Here is a 22296-nt window from a genome sequence, read left to right as displayed (position 1 = left end):
TCTGTCTGTCTGTCTGTCTGTCTGTCTGTCTGTCTGTCTGTCTGTCTGTCTGTCTGTCTGTCTGTCTGTCTGTCTGTCTGTCTGTCTTCTCTCAGGTTGGGGTTAATTCCCTAACAACATCAACCGGTCCAGATGGTCCTATTTATGGTCCGAAGGATCCTATAACCCCTCCCCCCCCTCTCCATTGAATTTGTTTCAGTTCCCCATCTCTTTCTTTCTCTGTCTCATTCTCTCTCTTACTCCTAGCTCTCACTCTCTCACCCTCCTCTCTACCTGTCGCTCCCTCACTCTCATACCCCACCTCTCTGTTTCTCGCCATTACACCCCGCCCCTATTTCCTTGACAGCATAAAGATGTAGGATCTTAATTTGAGACAATTTGCTACAGCTGGAAAATAATCCTGCAGGAACAGAAAATGTGAATTAATATGGACTACAATTAATGGACATTTTTTGTAGGGGTTGATACATTTTTCGTAAGGAAAAATCAAGTCTGACATTTCAAAGTGGAAATTACAAACCTCAAAAGCCTTAAGTTAAAATCACCTGCAACAGAATGATTAAATGAAGATCCTACATCTGTATTCACAGCGAAGGCGTAGAGATCAGTCCATGGGTATTGACAGGGAAACATTGTGACTCAAGCAGATAAAGTACTGAATAATTTGGCTAACATCAACCTACAGTAACTAACAGCTATATTTAACAGTGATTACAAGTGTGTTTGTGGGTGTCTTTTAAAACACATAGACTCTGTTACACCTCTGCGATTGGCACCGAAGTGACTGATGTGTATTTTTAAACAAACGAGTTGACTCGTCTCATGTGTGTGTGTGTCGCTATATTATTATTATTACACACACAAACATAAACATTCAGACGAGTCAACTCGCTTGTTTAAAAATACACGCTTGCAGATTCAGAGCCTCTTTTTATATCTCTGCTGAAGACAAACATAGAGATGCTTTTAATGAATGATTTCAATGTCTGATTTTAAAAAGCTATGTTTATTTCTCCTTCCTCATGTTTTTGTTTATTTGTTTGTACTTTTATTTTATTTAATTGTTTTATGATGTGAAGCACTTTGTTACTTGTATTGAAAAGCCCTATACAAATGTCACGATCGTCGTACAGAGTGGACCAAGGCGCAGCGTGAGTTGAGCTCTACATATTTATTTAACGTGAAAGAAACAAAACAAATAAAGAAACAACGAAACGTGAAGTAGTGAAACGCGCGCACACACACACACACACACACACACACACACACACACACACACACACACACACACACACACACACACACACACACACACACACACACACACACACACACAGGCAACTAAACAAAAGCAATATCACACAAAACACAGGTGGGAAAAAGGCTACCTAAATATGATCCCCAATCAGAGGCAACGATAAACAGCTGCCTCTAATTGGGAACCATATTAGCACCAGCATAGAAATAGAACAGCTAGATAACCCCCCAGTCACATCCTGACCTGAAACACCATAGAGAATTCACAGGGCTCTCTATGGTCAGGGCGTGACAATAAATATAGTTATTATTATTATTGTGTGTGTGTGTATGTGTGTGTATGTGTACAATATCCTCAGATTACCTCTCCTTTGTCACTTCTACTACCAACGTTTATATCATCTCTCTAAAACAACACCCAAACACCCTCCCCGTCTCTCTTTCTCCTCTCTCTACATCTTTCACTCATTCCGGCAGGCGTTTCACAACTTTAAACTTTCATGTCTTCCCAGGTTACTGTCTGTACTAAAATATGTCTGTTTCCCTCTCAGTTGCTTTGTCAGGGTCCTTTTAACACTAAAAATACAACAACGCTACTCTAAAATAGATCAGTGTGTGTGTGCGTGTGCGGGCGTGTGCGTGTGTGTGTGTGTGTGTGGTGATAAAATAGACCTGAAAGAGAGGTGTGTGTGTGAGACAACTTTACTAGATACAGTATACAGCTGATGGTAATAGATACAGGAAACAGCTGATGGTAATAGATACAGGAAACAGCTGATGGTAATAGATACTGGAAACAGCTGATGGTAATAGATACAGTATACAGCTGATGGTAATAGATACTGGAAACAGCTGATGGTAATAGATACTGGAAACAGCTCATGGTAATAGATACAGTATACAGCTGATGGTAATAGATACAGGAAACAGCTGATGGTAATAGATACTGGAAACAGCTGATGGTAATAGATACAGGAAACAGCTGATGGTAATAGATACAGGAAACAGCTGATGGTAATAGATACTGGAAACAGCTGATGGTAATAGATACAGTATACAGCTGATGGTAATAGATACTGGAAACAGCTGATGGTAATAGATACTGGAAACAGCTGATGGTAATAGATACAGTATACAGCTGATGGTAACAGATACAGGAAACAGCTGATGGTAATAGATACTGGAAACAGCTGATGGTAATAGATACTGGAAACAGCTGATGGTAATAGATACTGGAAACAGCTGATGGTAATAGATACTGGAAACAGCTGATGGTAATAGACACAGTATACAGCTGATGGTAACAGATACAGGAAACAGCTGATGGTAATAGATACAGGAAACAGCTGATGGTAATAGATACAGGAAACAGCTGATGGTAATAGATACAGGAAACAGCTGATGGTAATAGATACAGTATACAGCTGATGGTAATAGATACAGGAAACAGCTGATGGTAATAGATACAGGAAACAGCTGATGGTAATAGATACAGTATACAGCTGATGGTAATAGATACAGGAAACAGCTGATGGTAATAGATACAGGAAACAGCTGATGGTAATAGATACAGGAAACAGCTGATGGTAATAGATACAGGAAACAGCTGATGGTAATAGATACAGTATACAGCTGATGGTAATAGATACTGGAAACAGCTGATGGTAATAGATACTGGAAACAGCTGATGGTAATAGATACTGGAAACAGCTGATGGTAATAGATACTGGAAACAGCTGATGGTAATAGATACAGTATACAGCTGATGGTAACAGATACAGGAAACAGCTGATGGTAATAGATACAGGAAACAGCTGATGGTAATAGATACAGGAAACAGCTGATGGTAATAGATACAGGAAACAGCTGATGGTAATAGATACAGGAAACAGCTGATGGTAATAGATACAGTATACAGCTGATGGTAATAGATACAGGAAACAGCTGATGGTAATAGATACAGTAAACAGCTGATGGTAATAGATACAGTATACAGCTGATGGTAATAGATACAGGAAACAGCTGATGGTAATAGATACAGGAAACAGCTGATGGTAATAGATACAGGAAACAGCTGATGGTAATAGATACAGGAAACAGCTGATGGTAATAGATACAGTATACAGCTGATGGTAATAGATACAGGAAACAGCTGATGGTAATAGATACAGGAAACAGCTGATGGTAATAGATACAGTATACAGCTGATGGTAATAGATACAGGAAACAGCTGATGGTAATAGATACAGGAAACAGCTGATGGTAATAGATACAGTATACAGCTGATGGTAACAGATACAGGAAACAGCTGATGGTAATAGATACAGGAAACAGCTGATGGTAATAGATACAGGAAACAGCTGATGGTAATAGATACAGTATACAGCTGATGGTAATAGATACAAGAAACAGCTGATGGTAATAGATACAGGAAACAGCTGATGGTAATAGATACAGGAAACAGCTGATGGTAATAGATACAGGAATCAGCTGATGGTAATAGATACAGGAATCAGCTGATGGTAATAGATACTGGAAACAGCTGATGGTAATAGATACAGGAAACAGCTGATGGTAACAGATACAGGAAACAGCTGATGGTAATAGATACAGGAATCAGCTGATGGTAATAGATACAGGAATCAGCTGATGGTAATAGAGTTGAAGCTCTTACAGTGTTACTCCATGAACTGCCAACCCACATTCAGAGACAGTGTTAGCCAGATGAGCTAAAGGAACCCCAAGTCCCGATGCCAGGTGGTCAATCTCCCCAAAACATGTCAGTGACCCTGATTGAGGCAGAAAGAGCCTTAGCAAAACATAAGCGTGTGTGTGTGTGTGTGTGTGTGTGTGTGTGTGTGTGTGTGTGTGTGCGTGTGTGTGGTGATAAAATAGACCTGAAAGAGAGGTGTGTGTAAGACAACTTTACTAGATACAGTATACAGCTGATGGTAATAGATACAGGAAACAGCTGATGGTAATAGATACAGGAAACAGCTCATGGTAATAGATACAGGAAACAGCTGATGGTAATAGATACAGGAATCAGCTGATGGTAATAGATACAGGAATCAGCTGATGGTAATAGATACAGGAAACAGCTGATGGTAATAGATACAGGAAACAGCTGATGGTAATAGATACAGGAAACAGCTGATGGTAATAGATACAGGAAACAGCTGATGGTAATAGATACAGGAATCAGCTGATAGTAACAGATACAGGAAACAGCTGATGGTAATAGATACAGGAAACAGCTGATGGTAATAGATACAGGAAACAGCTGATGGTAATAGATACAGGAATCAGCTGATGGTAATAGATACAGGAATCAGCTGATGGTAATAGATACAGGAATCAGCTGATGGTAATAGATACTGGAAACAACTAATGGTAATAGATACAAGAAACAGCTGATGGTAATAGATACAGGAAACAGTTGATGGTAATAGATACAGGAATCAGCTGATGGTAATAGATACAGGAATCAGCTGATGGTAATAGATACAGGAAACAGCTGATGGTAATAGATACAGGAAACAGCTGATGGTAATAGATACAGGAATCAGCTGATGGTAATAGATACAGGAATCAGCTGATGGTAATAGATACTGGAAACAGCTGATGGTAACAGATACAGGAAACAGCTGATGGTAATAGATACAGGAATCAGCTGATGGTAATAGATACTGGAAACAGCTGATGGTAACAGATACAGGAAACAGCTGATGGTAATAGATACAGGAATCAGCTGATGGTAATAGATACAGGAATCAGCTGATGGTAATAGATACAGGAATCAGCTGATGGTAATAGAGTTGAAGCTCTTACAGTGTTATTCCATGAACTGCCAACCCACATTCAGAGACAGTGTTAGCCAGATGAGCTAAAGGAACCCCAAGTCCCCATGCCAGGTGGTCAATCTCCCCAAAACATGTCAGTGACCCTGACTGAGGCAGAAAGAGCCTTTAGCAAAACATAAGCGTGTGTGTGTGTGTGTGTGTGTGTGTGTGTGTGTGTGTGTGTGTGTGTGTGTGTGTGTGTGTGTGTGTGTGTGTGTGTGTGTGTGTGTGTGTGTGTGTGGTGGCTAGTTTATTGGTTTGTGTACACAGGTGTCAAAGGGCTGCTGTTTGGTGAGTAAACAGTTGTGGAGTGTATGATGGTGGGGAAGGAGAGAGATAGAGAGAGAGAGAGAGACTGAGAGAGAGACTGTTGACAACCCTGTACTAAACGTGATTGAAGACAAAGGGAGAGCCATGGGGCAGGGACACAGAGGCAGAATTATCCCACTGAGCTAAAGCCTAGAATAGATGATAGCTGTGGGGAAATAGAATAAGTATTCGGGTTTCAGGCAGGGAGGAGGAGGTTGCAACACTGTTGCGTAGGGGTTAAGATCCTCAGGGCTGGTTGACTGTCAGGTATTTTGCCATAATGTAACATACTAGCAGGCATACCGTAACTCGGACCACTCTGCTCACTACGCCAACTGCAAATAGTTGACTGTCTGACTGACTGTCCGCCTGTCTGTCTGTCTGTTTGACCGTCTGCCTGTCTGTCCATGCTTGACTGTCCACCAGTCTGTCTTTTCATTCCTTTGACAGACTTTGAGGGTAAAAATTGCTTGAGATCAGAAAGAGAAAGTAAAAGTTAAAAACATTCACCCGTCAGGCACTTAAATAACCAGGTCGGTGCTTCAGCAGGAAGAGGTTGACATCTCAGAACCCACCGGTTCTAAATATTCTCTGGTGTGTGTGTGTGTGTGTGTGTGTGTGTGTGTGTGTGTGTGTGTGTGTGTGTGTGTGTGTGTGTGTGTGTGTGTGTGTGTGTGTGTGTGTAACTGACCCCTGTGGCTTAACTCAGCTGACAGAGTTCTTCGAATATTTTCTTCGACAGCGTCCCACCTCAGCCAGGTCACTCGAATTCCAACGTGTTATTCAACATTCGTCCAGGTCCTCAGGTCGTCGTGGGATGCCTTCAAAACCGGCCACTAGGGGCAACGGTGAGTGCTATTACCATCAAGTAGGCTTAGGGCATTGTGGACAGGGATGGTGGATGAGTGTAAGCGGCGAGATCCAGCTCCGAGGGTTACGTGTTCAATCCCAGTGCTAGGCACTCATTTTATTTCATTTTAACCATATCCCAGGCCTTAACCTTTACCTTAACCTTTAATAACGAATGTTTAAACTTAACCGTTGAGTTGTTTCTGTTGTAATCCTATCCCAAACCTTAACCCTTACCTTAAAGGTCCTGCACATTCATCCTATTTCCCAAGTAAAAATAGACATTGAATGACCAAAACATCACCCATAATATTTCTACACTATTAAAATGCTCAGAATTGAAGAAATTGTATCTTTTCTCTCATCTCAAACTATCAGGAAGCCTAAAAGAACAGGCTGAGTGGGCGAGGAGCTTATATTCATGAGTTCACCTTGACCGACAGCACTTTGAAACGCCATTGGGGTTGTTGCTATGTAACAAGGTAAACAATGAGCCAGATGTCATTCCGAGCCTAAATAGTATGCATCAACCCATTTTCTCAGCAAAATTCTCTCACAGGGCCCGATTCCGACTTTTTATGTCTTTCTTATGGCCCATTCCAAAAATGACGCTTTTTTACGCACTCCTTTCCTACGCACGTCTCAGTAGTTGATATTCAGACTTACCTTATAAAGTTGCATAACGGGCTTTGCTGGTGTGGTTCCCCTGCACGCACTGAATAAATATAATTAAACCTCTGAAAACCTCCTACTTCCTGGCTAACAGATTTTCTCCGGAGTTTTCATACGGTGCACCTTTAATTTTGTCAACAGACTAGACTACACTGAGAGAACGGTTTCAGAAAATAGGGATCAATGAAAGAATCTCCGTTTCAGCCCCAACTGGTAGATAAAAAAAATACTCTCATCTTGTAGATTATTTAGGAATATTTTAGGGTTAGGAAAGTATGTATGAATCATTAAAAAAAGTTTTGGAGAGCATTTACGCAGTAAATATATTGAGGAATAAAAAATACAGTGGTTTGATTCATTCTGAACATTTTCATATTCAAGTGAAATCTATGAAATATTGGAAGGTGGAACAAAGTTTACAGTAGGGGTTGAACAATAGTCCTATTAATCTACCGTAATTCTCACTAATCATGGAACTGTATGACAACGGTCCAGTCATCGTGAACCGTGCGCCAGGCTCCAGGTTTAACTTTCTACGAGTGGCCTGAATTCCATAATGATAAAAATAGGCTACATGTCCCAAATTATTGCACAACGTTAGCCTAATATGGTCGCCTAATGCAAGCGACCCTCGGGAACAACTTACCCGGACGTGACAGAGGAAAGAAAGGTCAAACGAATGGAATGGAATGATGCAAAACGAAAGCTACATATTGAAGGAAACTAACACTAAAGTGACAGTTATAAATGTATGTGGGTATTGCTGAGGATGGCTCCCAATGGTGGCTATTAATATTTAACATGATACAAATTGTTAAATAAAACGTAGAAAATCCCAGGCATAGGCTATAAGTAAAACATTCTAAAGCGCAAACATCAACTCGGCAGGTTCAGCCCTACAGAAGCCTGTAGCTTGGGTGTCCAAATTTCATCCACGCAAATTATGAGGGCGCACAATAAAAATTCGGAATAACGGCACAGCTATTTATAGCCTTTTTCACTGTGGAAAAGGGGCCGCAATACATGTCATGTTGATATGATTTACAGTTTGCTTCTATGTGACTGGTTTCACATTAGTCTCAAGGGAGCATAACAAAAAATCATCTAAAACAATTGCTATGTGTATTTGCAATCCCCTTGTCCAAGCGAATTACTAATTGTCCTAGCTCTTATTAATAGCTCTTATCCATTTATAAATTACAGTGCATGGAGAATGCTGTTTTTCTATCGGAGAAAATAAAGTAGATGCTTTTTCCACTTGGAACCCGCAGGTTTGCTCAACCCTTATTCATGGTTTCCTTGCGCGTAAAGGTGGTGGAATTATTAGGGAATTAAATCAAGGTCAGAATATAGCGTATCTGAAGACACCTCCGCCACTACTTCATTTCTTAGATTTCCACTCCGAACGAATGGCGGAAGAATAGCATGCTAATTCTCATGTTTAAATTCAAGGTCAGAATACGCACAGAGAGAACAGGGCATAAAAAGGGAATAACGTTCCATGTAAGTGCTTTTAACTCATGGATTGTTGGATATCAGACAAAGAGCAGCAATACACAATAGCGTTTATGTTATTTTGTAACTAGTTACAGAATACAGATCACTGATACACTTCTTCAAAATAATGACTAAAGTCAGAGTCACCTTAGAAGCTTAGGCATGAAAACAGCATACAATCAGTGTACTGGACAATTTATTGGCGCCTCTGCCTTAGCATTATAAATTCCAATATGTTCAGAATTGTATGTATTGATTTTGATTTTGATTAGGCCAGCATAGCCAAAATATTGATCAACATGAACACTCATGACAAATAAAGGTGTTAAAAAATAATGGTGAGACATCATCAGACATAAAAATATATATATATTAGAGCCATAAGCCTAATGCAGTGGGCAGAACCCCATTGATTTGTACACTCACCTCCCTTACCAATTATTGAAGAAAAAAAACTATACAAAGTAACAAAATGTGATATCATATCATGCAAAAGTGAATTACTTAGGCTTTAGGAAATGCAACCAACTACAGTGATTGATGGGGGGTGGGTGGGAGAGGAGGGGGACCCATGTACCCTCCTTCAATCAAGCATTCCTTCAATCAAGCAGGCTTCAGTCACCCACTTGGCTTCAGTCACCCCCAAGATTGAAGTGGGAGACAAATCCAGCTATGGCCTCCTCCTTGTCAGGCCTCTCACACTGGGAAGAAAGGGGTTCCGGGATGGACAGCTCGCACACCTTTCCCACATACAGCGTTGGATCAAGGGTGACCTCATTGAAGAGGAAATCCAGGAGCCTGTAATGTTTTGGAAAGTTAAAAAGGGTACTGAATTGAATTTCCTTTTATTTGCTGTTTATTTATTGATAGTTATGATGCTATAAATTTGTTGTTTGTTTTCTGGTGTTTTTGAAGTACTCAGTTTGAAATATGCAATATTTGGTCGTGCACTTTTTTGTGAAACTTTTCAATGTTTGTTTTTGTAATTTTGATAAGTTGATTTTGTATCACAGAATTCCTTCTGTGGTGGTTGCCTGGGAAGCTGTGCAGACAGAGTAGATGTTGAATTTTCTAAAATATCTGTCATTACAGCTTGATGATAGTGGGAAAACAAAAAGAGATGGAAAGTGAAATAATAATACTTTGAAGTACTACTTAAGTAGTTTTCTTGGGTATCTGTATTTTATTTTTGACAACTTTTACTTTTACTCCACCACATTCCAATAGAAAATATGTACTTTTTACTCCCATGCATATTCCCTGACACCCAAAAGTACTTGTTACATTTCAAATGCTCAGGTAGGACGGCAATATGGTCCAATTCTCACACCTATCAATATAACGCGTCGTCATGCCTACTGCCTCTGATCTGGAAGTGTCACGTCCTGACCCTTATAAGAGGTCATTTTCCATAGTAGAGTGGTCAGGGCGTGACGGGGGTGTTTTCAGTGGTTTTGGTTTTCTGTTTCTATGTTGGTTTTTTAGATTTCTAATTCTATGTTTTTGTTTTCTATGTTTGGCCAGGTATGGTTTCCAATCAGAGGCAGCTGTCTATCGTTGTCTCTGATTGGAGGCCATACTTAGGCAGCCTATTTTTCATGTGTGGGTATGGGTAGTTGTTTTCCGTTTTGTATGTGTTACCTGACGGAACTGTTGGTGGTCGTTTTTTTGTTAAGTGTTTCATTAATAAAGTAAATATGAGCCCTCTACACACTGCGCCTCAGGTCCCCTTTAGATGACCCACATTACAGGAAGACTTACTAAACACAAATACTGTGTTTGTAAATTATGTTGGAGTGTGCCCCTGGCTGCCTGTAAAATAAATAAAAAATATATTAAAATTGTGCTGTCTGGTTTGCTTAATATAATAAATTTGATGAATAGCATTTATTTTTACTTACATAATTTTTGCACCACTGTACATTTAAAACCAGATACACAACATGACCAAAAGTATGTGGACACCTGCTCGTTGAACATCTCATACCAAAATTATGGTCATTAATATGGAGTTGGTCCCCCCTTTGCTGCTATAATTGCCTCCACTCTTCTGGGAAGGCTTTCCACTAGATTTTTTAACATTGCTGAGGGGACTTGCTTCCTTTCAGCCACAAGAGCATTAGTGAGGGCGGGCACTGATATTGGGCGACTGCAGTCGGCGTTCCAATTCATCCCAAAGATGTTCGATAGGGTTGAAGTCAGGGCTCTGTGCAGGCCAGTCAAGTTCTTCCACACCGATCTCGACAAACCATTTCTGTATGGATCGTTTTGTGCACGGGGGCATTGTCATGCTAAAACAGGAAAGGCCCTTCCCAAACTGTTGCCACAAAGTTTGAAGCATAGAATTGTCTAGAATGTTATTGTATGCTGTAGCGTTAAAATTTCCATTCACTGGAACTAGAACCCGAACATGGTTCGGGTTCTGGAGCCCGAACCATGAAAAACAACCTCAGACCATTATTCCTCCTCGACCAAAATGTACAGTTGGCACTTTGCATTCGGGCAGGTAGTGTTCTCCTGGCATCTGCCAAACCCAGATTCGTCAGGCGGACTGCCAGATGGTGAAGCGTGGTTAATCACTCCAGAGAACATGTTTCCACTGCTCCAGAGTCCAATGTCGGCGAGCTTTACACCATTCCAGTTGACGCTTGGCATTGCGCATGGTGATCTTATGCTTGTGTTCGGCTGCTCGGCCATGGAAACCCATTTCATAAAGCTACCGACGAACAGATCTTGTGCTGACGTTGCTTCCAGAGGCAGTTTGGAGAGTTGCAAACGACGACAGATGATTCAGTGGAGGCTGCTGAGTGGAGGACGGCTCATAATAATGGCTGGAACGGAGCAAATTGAACGGCATCAAACACATAGAAACCATGTGTTTGATACCATTCCACCTAATCTGCTCCAGCCATTACCACGAGCTCATCCTCCCCAATTATGGTGCCACTAACCTCAGAGTGCTAAAGCTTTGCACTTTAGCACTTGGTTGTCCCGTTTTGTAAGCTTTTGTGATCTACCACTTCACGGCTGAGCCGTTGTTGCTCCTAGACATTTCCACTTCACAGTAACAGCACTTATAGTTGACCGGGGCAGCTCCAGCAGGGCAGAAATTTAACAAACTGACTTGCTGGAAAGGTGGCATCCTATGATGGTGCCACGTTGAAAGTCACTGAGCTCTTCAGTAAGGCTATTCTATTGCCAATGTTTGTCTATGGAGATTGCATGGCTGTGTGCTCGATTTTATACACCTGTCAGCACTGGGTGTGGCTGAAATAACCAAATCTACTAATTTCAAGGGGTGTCCACATACAGTACCAGTCAAAAGTTTGGACACACCTACTCATTCCAGAGTTTTCTTTATTTTTACTATTTTCTACATTGTAGAGTAATAGTGAATATATCACAACTATGAAATAACACATATGGAATCATGTAGTAACCAAAAAAGTGTTAACCAAATCAAAATATATTTTATATTTGAGATTCTTCAAAGTAGCCACCCTTTCCTTTGATGACAGCTTTGCACACTCTTGGCATTCTCTCAACCAGCTTCACCTAGAATGCTTTTCCAACAGTCTTGAAATTAACAGGTGTGCCTTGTTAAAAGTTAATTTGTGGAATTTCTTTCCTTCTTAATGCATTTAAGCCAATCAGTTGTGTTATGACAAGGTAGGGGTGGTATACAGAAGATTTGGTAAACTACCAAGTCCATATTATGGCAAGAACATCTCAAATAAGCAAAGAGAAATGACAGCCCATCTTTACTTTAATACATGAAGGTCAGTCAATCCGGAAAACGAACTTAAAATAATTACATTTATCACTCCCACAAATGTTGTTTCTCCTACAAACACCTGCACAGCATCAGCCTCAGACAAACAGGCATTAGATATAACAATGTGCCCCTCAGTGTCGTTTTGACTTAATTTTTTTACTTTTATCTTTGATCGTCATTCTATCCCCCGCCCATCAACTCTACTCCCACTTGTCTCCAATTCCACATCCCAACACTCAGCTTCTGTCACGGCTGTTTGAAGGAGCGGACCAAGATGCAGCGTTTTCGTAGTTCCACATATTTATTAAAAGTGAAACTGAATGCAAAACACTAATAACTTGAAAATAGGACAACAACAAACCGTGACGCAGAGAGGACAACACACTACTCAAAAGACAATAACTCACAAACCACAATGAGAAAAACCCCTCCTTAAATATGATCTCTAATCAGAGGCAATGAGGATCAGCTGCCTCCAATTAGAGATCAACCCCAAACAATCCCAACATAGAAATAGACAAACTAGAACCTAAACATAGAAATAGAAAACATAGATAAACCAAAAACACTTCCTGTCACGCCCTGCCCTACTCTACTATAGAAAATGACATCTTACTAGGGACAGGACGTGACAGCTTCCTTCAGCCCATCCCACCTATCTCTGCTGGCCACCCTCTTCGGATTTATACACACCATATATCTTTCAACTATGCTGTGAAATTTAACATACAATTTTTATCTATTTAATTGAATAGAATCCACAGATTGCGAGTTGAAGATACATACTTTTGCTTACAGTATTAGTATATTAGTAATTGACTGACCAAGGCTCTCCAGATCTCCCAACAATGCTATTTCAAGGGTCAATTTTAGATTAATGTTATGCTTTTTCAGCCATTCCTGAACATGAGACCAGAAACAAGCTACCTGAGGGCAATACCAAAACAAATGGTCTATTGATTCTGTATCCTCACAACAAAATCTGCAGATCTGCGATGATTGTATGCCCCAAATATTCAACACTTTTTGTGGAAAACATTCCTTCGTGCTGTGTGCTGGCAGTTCTCAGTCTCAATGTAGGGGGCTAAGGGATGGAAGCAAACAAATTATACATAAAATATATGATTCACAAGTCAAAGATGCCACAGCCACGGTTGCATTATCTAACGTTAGCCCCCCGATTCCCCCAAAATATGGTCTACCAGACTCATCAAACTCTGATACTTACATTATGGTCAGCACTTGCAAGATCCACTGATCCACGTTTTCAGGATTGGCTTCCTGGCAAGACCAATCGAATGTTCTCCCCAATTGATAAAGCAACTTCGCGCTAAATATGCACTGCACACGCATTACATAATAGTAATTTTCAGTGCAGCCTGTCCACCCGAAAAGATAAAAAGCAGCCACTGCTGTCGGATGTCTTCATTCTTCAGAAAGTAGTGTGATGTTAAATTTACACTATGGCATCCAGTCACAACACAATGTGCTTTATCCGGCCTAGCTTGTTTGCTAACAGTCATGCCACAGATGAAAGATTGTCTTTGGTTGTACATTCTGCTTATGGTTTGTGAACAAATAAAAAATATTTAAAGTACTACTTATGTCGTTTTTTGGGGTAACTGTTCTTTAATATTTATATTTTGACAACTTTTACTTTTTCACTACATTAGAAAATAATGTACTTTTAACTCCATGTATTTTCTGTGACACCCAAAAGTACTCCTTACATTTTCAATGCTTAGCAGGACAGGAAAATAGTTCAATTCCTGCGCCTATCAAGAGAACATCCCCGGTCATCCCTACTGCCTCTGGCGAACTCACTAAACCCACATGCTTCATTTGTAAATTTTGTCTGAGTGTTGAAGTGTGCCCCTGGCTATCCATAAATTAAATAAAAACAAGAAAATGGTGCTGTCTGGTTTGCTTAATATAAGGAATTTGAAATGGTTTATACTTTTACTTTTGATTATTAAGTATATTTAAAACCAGATACTTTTAGACTTTTTCTCATATAGGATTTTACTGGGTGACTTTCACTAGACTCATTTTCTATTGAGGTATCTTTACTTTTACTCAAGTACACTCTTAGAAATAAAACGTGCTATCTAGAACCTAAAAGGGTTCTTCGGCTGTCCCAATAGGAGAACCATTTGAAAAACCCTTTTTGGTTCCAGGTTAGAACCCTTTTTGGCTCCTCTATGTAGAGCCCTTTCTCATTTATAATGACGACCTACCGGGGAACAGTGGGTTAACTGCCATGTTCAGGGGCAGAACGACAGATTTTTACCTTGTCAGCTTGGGGATTCAATCTAGCAACCTTTCGGTTACTGGCCCATTGCTCTAACCACTAGGCTACCTGCCACCCCATGTCAAGGTCATAGTCTCTGTTACTATGGCGGAATAACAGGCATGTACTCCTGTGTTCTCTAGCTCTCTCCTCTTCCCTCTGTTTCATCTTGTAAATCAATGATGATATGTCCCTGTCGCCCCTAGAGACTCACCATGATTCCAGGTGACCTGTGACTGGGATTAGAATCTTGACACGCACACCTGCATACACACATGCATTTGCACACGCACGTACATCTACAGTGCATTCGGAAAGTATTCACCTTTACTTTCTCCACAATTTGTTACGTTACAGACTTATTCTATTCTAATTCTCATCAATCTACACACAATACACCATAATGACAAAGCGAAAAATTGGTTTTCGAAATGTTTGCAAATGTATTAAAAATATTTAAAAAATTGCTTATTTACGTAAGTATTCAGACCCTTTGCTATGAAATTTGAAATTGAGCTCAGGTGCATCCTATTTACATTAATAATCCTTGAGACGTTTCTATAACTTGGAGTCCACCTGTGGTAAATTCAATTGATTGGACATGATTTGAGAAGGCACACACCTGTCTATATAAGGCTCCACAGTTCACAGTGCATGTCAGAGCAAAAATCAAGCCATGAGGTCAAATGAATTGTCCGTAGAGCTCCAAGACAGGATTGTGTCGAGGCACAGAGCTGGGGAAGGTACTAAAAAAATGTCTGCAGCATTGAAGGTCCCCAAGAATACAGTGGCCTTCATCCTTCTTAAATGGAAGAAGTTTGGAACCACCAAGACTCTTCCTAGAGCTCCAGTGTCACATCTGGAGGAAACCTGGCTCCATCCCTAAGGCGAAGCATGGTGGTGGTCGCATCATGCTGTGAGGATCTTTTTCAGAGGCAGAGACTGGGAGACTAGTCAGGATCGGGGGAAAGATGAATGGAGCCATCCTTGATGAAAATCTGCTCCAGAGCGCTCAGGACCTCAGACTGGGTGAAGGTTCACCTTCCAACAGGACAACGACCCTAAGCACAAAGCCAAGACAATGCAGGAGTGCCTTCGGGACAAGTCTCTGAATGTCCTTGAGTGGCCCAGCCAGAGCCTGGACTTGAACCTGATCGAACATCTCTATAGAGACCTGAAAATAGCTGTGCAGTGAAAATAGCTGTGCAGCGTGCTCCCCATCCAACCTGACACAGCTTGAGAGGATCTGCAGATAAGAATGGGAGAAACTCCCCAAATACAGGTGTGCCAAGCTTGTAGCGTCGTACCTAAGAAGACTCGAGGCTGTAATCGAAAGTACTGAGTAAAGTGTCTGAATACTTATATAAATATGATATTTCCGTTTTGAATACATTTGCAAAAAATCTAAAAACCTGTTTTTTCTTTGTCATTATGGGGTATTGTGTATAGATGGATGGAAAAAATATATATAAACCGTAAACCATAAACCCTTGTTTCACAGCAGACAGAAAACCAAGACTCCATCAAATACTCCTCCACGCTAATGTCATGCATTATAATATGCAGTATGCATCATCTGATGAGATACAAGCGTCTCATCTAGCCTAAACAAGTCATGTTGACTAAATTTATGACTGGATGATCGGTGGTTGTAGCTCCTTTTGTGGAGTAGCTTGTGTGTGTATAAAGTCTTTGAGTGTGCGTGAGTGTAGGTCCCTCTTTTTTCTGTGGGTGTTTGAATACAGGTTCTTCTGTGGAGTAGCGTTTGTTACAGGGGAAGGTGTGAGACTGGTTCCTCTCAAGGTGTCCAACTCCGTGTTTAGTTTTTCTGCTGCGCTGCCTGACTGCACTGTCCACTGTGCTATTTGCTTGGTTGTTCACCTTCACCATTCTTCTCATCAAGTCACCAGTGGGGGTTTAAACATGGCCTGCCACTAGTGTGAAATACATTAGTGAAAATATGCCCACAAAAAAGCATAGCCATTAAAAGGTACCTGTAGTATTAGCTTGTTTTCAGCCATGAAAGGTGCGGAGAACTCCACCCAGTGGTGGTTAAGCATAATCACTGCCCAGAAGACAGATACAGCAGAATGCCATACATTAACCAGGTTTCCATTTCATGCGGATTAATTACCTGAACGATGAAAAAAGTCAAGACCGCACTGATGAAAACAGGAAATGGCAGTGCAATTTTATAAATGTCCACTAGACAATGTGTTTGTTAGACATGGTGGGATCTTTTTTTTGTCTGTAAAATAAATGATGTGAGAAATGGAGTTGGAAACGCCTTTATGCGCAAATATTGATACAATAACAAATCATATCGAAGTAAAATTGGAGTCACCGATATGTTGTGTGGTCCTCCCACTACGACTCGTGAAAGCATGCAGTTTATTAGGCTACAGATTAAATCAATTAAAGTGGACTTCACAGGGTGGTGAAAGTGCACGGTGATGAGATTGATGCTCCTTCCCAATAAATATCGAGGGTCTTATTCTGGTGACATGATGATTGATACTTGGCTGCCATTTGACAAATAAAAAGTCTCGCTCTTATCCATAATAATCTCATTATGTAGTACATTTACCAGCACTGTACAGATTTAGAATCTTAATTTGAGCCAGTTTGCTACAGCAGTAAAATAATCATGCAGCAACAGGAAATGTGAATTATTATGTGGATTATAATTAATGCACATGTTTTGTAGGGGTTGATACATTTTTTGTTAGGGCAAATCAAGTCCGAAATGTTAAAGTGGGAATTGCAAACTTTAAGATCCTTTTTAAAACTTGAATACAATACAAATTTGCATTTCATGCTAGGCAGGAAAATTCTCAGCAACAAATGAGTGATCAAATTAAGATCCTACACCTGTATCTGCAAGCTGTTGGCTAGAGCACACATGCCAAGACCAGAGTGGGCACATTTTCTACATAACGCAACAGTTTTTGTGAGAAAACCATCAGTAGTTTAAAATTCAATGGAAACTCATTTAACTTGTATTTTTTATTCGGTACATGGGAATAAAATCGCTAAAGTTGTTTTATGTGCACTACGATTTTAGAATATCTGTCGCCAATTGGATGTAAAACTACTGTCGGTCAGTCTAGTTACACGGAAGAGATAAATTCATTCTTCACCCTGTCATGGTCATGTTTAGTCATTTATTGAGGCACTTACACAAGCCATGGCATGTATAAATCTTACATTACAGTTCAAATGTTTCACATTCTGGTATCTGTAAACATAGAAAAAGGTACAGGGTAAAATACATTCTGACATTTATCTCATTGCACCATCCCTTAGGAATGACACAGCGGAAAAACATAACTTAACCCTAAAGATGAAGACAAAGGTTACCCAACAGGATTCTGTATGAACCTGTGATGTAGACAGGTCACTAAACCTCGGGTTCGAGTCGAGTCACAAATCCCTAGTGTCCAAGTGTGTCCAAGTTTGAGTCCTTTATCCTCTAGGCACAAATCTCTTGATAGTGCTAAAAGTAGCTGTCCAACCATTTTTAAGCTACATTTCATTATTATAGTGTTGTACATTTGTAAGGCTAAATAGATACTACAGCTATCTAACATGTTCTGTTCTAGCTAGTATGTTGAATTATGCAGAGAAAGATTTTCTGACAACAAAGTCACAACAAGTCACTACTAGTCGAGTCCGAGACAAGTCAAGGGTCATGAAAATAGTGACTTGAGTCCAAGTCCTGGACTTGAGTACTACAACACTGTATAAAACAGCAGAGAAGTCAAATGCCACACTCTACAGAGCAGCAGCATGGCGGAGACACACTGTAGACCTTCTAATGTCAGAAAACTAAACAGAGTTTAACTCACTAGACTATACAATGAGTATACCAAGCATTAGGAACAACCCCCTTTGCCCTCAGAACAGCCTCAATTCGTTGGGGCATGGATTCTATGTGTTGAAAGCGTTCTACAGGGATGCTGACCCATAATGACTCAAATGCTTCAAGGTGGCTGGATGTCCTTTGGATGGTAGACCATTCTTGATACACAAAAACCCAGCAGCGTTGCAGTTCTTGACACAAACTGGTGGGCCTGGCACCTACTACCATACCATGTTCAAAGGCACTTACATCTTTTGTATTGCCCACTCCCCCTCTGAATGGCACACATACACAATCCATGTCTCAATTGTCTCAAGTCATAAATATCCCTCTTTAACCTGTCTCCTCCCCTTCATCTACACAGATTGAAGTGGATTTAACAAGTGACATCAAGAAGGGATCATAGCTTTCACCTGGATTTGCCTGGTCAGTCTGTCATGGAAAGAGCAGGTGTATACAGTGTATACAGTATACAGTTGTCATGACGTTGCCCTCTTTGGGTTTTCTATGCACCATCCCACCACCTCCCTCTACCCAGGCTCTGTGAGAGTGGTCGTAAATTCCTAAAAGAATGTCCTGCCTCATGGCCACAGTTTTGAGACAGAGTGGGTTTCATAGAAAGAACCCAGGAATTCTTCTACCTCACAGGACTGGAGAACCGAACAACATTTATGTTCTGGAGAAGGTATAAAAGATCGGTGAAGAATCCAGCTACAAACTGGTCCATTTGGTACAATTTTGTGAAACTCATGAGAGACCGAGCTTACCTCCATTACGAGTGGCTAAAAGGTTGGAGACCAGCTTACCTAAATAAAGAGAGGGCCAAGGTTTGACCATGCATTCCTCGTTCTGAACTTTAACTATACCACGTGGTTAAACTCTTAGACTATTGATACCGACAGAATAATAACAAGTCTTTGATATTAATTACTAGTCTGCAGCTAGGAATTCGGTATCATTGAACGCGAAGACCGACGAAACATCTGTCCTATAACGACATTAATGAATGTCACTTTGAAATATCCATTCTAACCAAGAGAGACAGAGAGAGAGAGAGAGAGAACGCGAGGACAAAACTCTCCAACAGAAACAAACTTTTCAACAAAGATCCCGACGACACACTGAGCGTAAATATATATATTGATTGCAATTGTTCCCGAATGAGTGAGCGTTCCTGTGCAAAGGATTAGCATTTCAATTGTTAATATTTATCAACTCTGTAGTGTCTTCTCCGCTGACCCCACTCCCCTTTTGTCTAACAAGCAGCCATGCCGGTTTAGCCCACTAGGGCACATTCTCCTATCATTTCCTTGTAACCATATCTGTTTGTTATGCATTTCTGTGAATTACTTAGTTAGTAAATAAATGATTTTAAGACAATTGATGTATGGATGACTCATAGTGAAGACTGGGTTCGTGTAGATAACCAACGATTTACGACATTTGGAATGAGACTGACAAGGTAAACGAATACATCATTAATCAGAGGACTAATAGATCAGATATTATAATATCTGAAAGTTATATTAGGAAAATTATAACTTTGTAATCTGAATACTTTCCTTGGTGCCCCGACCTCCTAGTTAATTACAGTTACACGATTAATCAGTTTAATCGCGTAATAATAATTACAGAGAGTTATTTGATAAACGTGTCTTCAGTTTTAATGATGCCAAAGACACGACACAGTATACAGTGGGGGGGGAAAAGTATTTGATCCCCTGCTGATTTTGTGCGTTTGCCAACTTACAAAGAAATGATCAGTCTATAATTTTAATGGTAGGTTTATTTGAACAGTGAGACAGAATAACAACAAAAAAATCCAGAAAAACGCATGTCAAAAATGTTATAAAATGATTTGCATTTTAATGAGGGAAATAAGTATTTGACCCCTCTGCAAAACATGACTTAGTACTTGGTGGCAAAACCCTTGTTGGCAATCACAGAGGTCAGACGTTTCTTGTAGTTGGTCACCAGGTTTGCACACATCTCAGGAGGGATTTTGTCCCACTCCTCTTTGCAGATCTTCTCCAAGTCAGTAAGGTTTCGAGGCTGACGTTTGACAACTCGAACCTTCAGCTCCCTCCACATATTTTCAATGGGATTAAGGTCTGGAGACTGGCTAGGCCACTCCAGGACCTTAATGTGCTTCTTCTTGAGCCACTCCTTTGTTGCCTTGGCCGTGTGTTTTGGGTCATTGTCATGCTGGAATACCCATCCACGACCCATTTTCAATGCCCTGGCTGAGGGAAGGAGGTTCTCACCCAAGATTTGACAGTACATGGCCCCGTCAAATGATGCGGTGAAGTTGTCCTGTCCCCTTAGCAGAAAAACACCCCCAAAGCATAATGTTTCCACCTCCATGTTTGACGGTGGAGATGGTGTTCTTGGGGTCATAGGCAGCATTCCTCCTCCTCCAAACACAGTGAGTTGACTTGATGCCAAAGAGCTCCATTTTGGTCTCATTTGACCACAACACTTTCACCAGTTGTCCTCTGAATCATTCAGATGTTCATTGGCAAACTTCAGGCGGGCATGTATATGTATTCTTGAGCAGGGGGACCTTGCGGGCGCTGCAGGATTTCAGTCCTTCACGGCGTAGCGGGTTACCAATTGTTTTCTTTGTGACTATGGTCCCAGCTGCCTTGAGATCATTGACAAGATCCTCCCGTGTAGTTCTGGGCTGATTCCTCACCGTTCTCATGATCATTGCAACCCCACGAGGTGAGATCTTGCATGGAGCCCCAGGCTGAGGGATATTGACAGTTCTTTTGTGTTTCTTCCATTTGCGAATAATCACACCAAATGTTGTCACTTTCTCACCAAGCTGCTTGGCGATGGTCTTGTAGCCCATTCCAGCCTTGTGTAGGTCTACAATCTTGTCCCTGACATCCTTGGAGAGCTCTTTGGTCTTGGCCATGGTGGAGAGTTTGGAATCTGATTGATTGATTGCTTCTGTGGACAGGTGTCTTTTTTACAGGTAACAAGCTGCGGTTAGGAGCACTCCCTTTAAGAGTGAGCTCCTAATCTCAGCTCGTTACCTGTATAAAAGACACATGGGAGCCAGAAATCTTTCTGATTGAGCTGGGGTCAAATACTTATTTCCCTCATTAAAATGCAAATCAATTTATAACATTTTTTGACATGCGTTTTTCTGGATATTTTTGTTGTTATTCTGTCTCTCACTGTTCAAATAAACCTACCATTAAAATTATAGACTGATCCTTTCTTTATCAGTGGGCAAACGTACAAAATCAGCAGGGGATCAAATACTTTTTCCTCCACTGTATGTATATTATATATATATATATATATATATATATATATATGTGTGTACTGTTTATTGTTAAGAGATGTGTAAACTCACAGAAAATAAAGATATGGGATATATAATAAAGAGCTTTGTTGATGTCAATGGGCAACGCTAGCTAATAGTAGCTTCTGCTATATACAGGGATTTCAGAAAGTATTCACACCCCTTTACTTTTTCCACATTTTGTTGTGTTACAGCCTGAATTTCAAATGGATAAAATTGTGATATTTTGTCACTGGCCTAAACACAATACATCAGATGTCCCAATTGAGATGGTTTGGGATGAGATGGACCGCAGAATGAAGGAAAAGCAGCCAACAAGTGCTCAGCATATGTGGGAACTCCTTCAAGATTGTTGGAAAAGCATTCCAGGTGAAGCTGGCTGAGAGAATGCCAAGAGTGTGCAAAGCTGTCATCAAGTCAAAGGGTGGGTACTTTGAAGACTCTCCAATATAAAATATATTTTCATTTGGTTAACACTTTTTTCATTGCTACATGATTCCATATGTGTTATTTCATAGTTTTGATGCCTTTACTATTATTCTACAATGTAGAAAATAGCACAAAAAAACAACCTCGAATGAGTAGGTGTGTCCAAACTTCTGACTGGAATGGTCTATTCAGTCAGAT

This window comes from Salmo trutta, chromosome 10, assembly GCF_901001165.1.
Source record: "Salmo trutta chromosome 10, fSalTru1.1, whole genome shotgun sequence".
NCBI classification, from domain to species: domain Eukaryota; kingdom Metazoa; phylum Chordata; class Actinopteri; order Salmoniformes; family Salmonidae; genus Salmo; species Salmo trutta.
The sequence above is the reverse complement of the archived record's forward strand: the minus strand, read 5'-3'. Positions refer to the sequence as shown.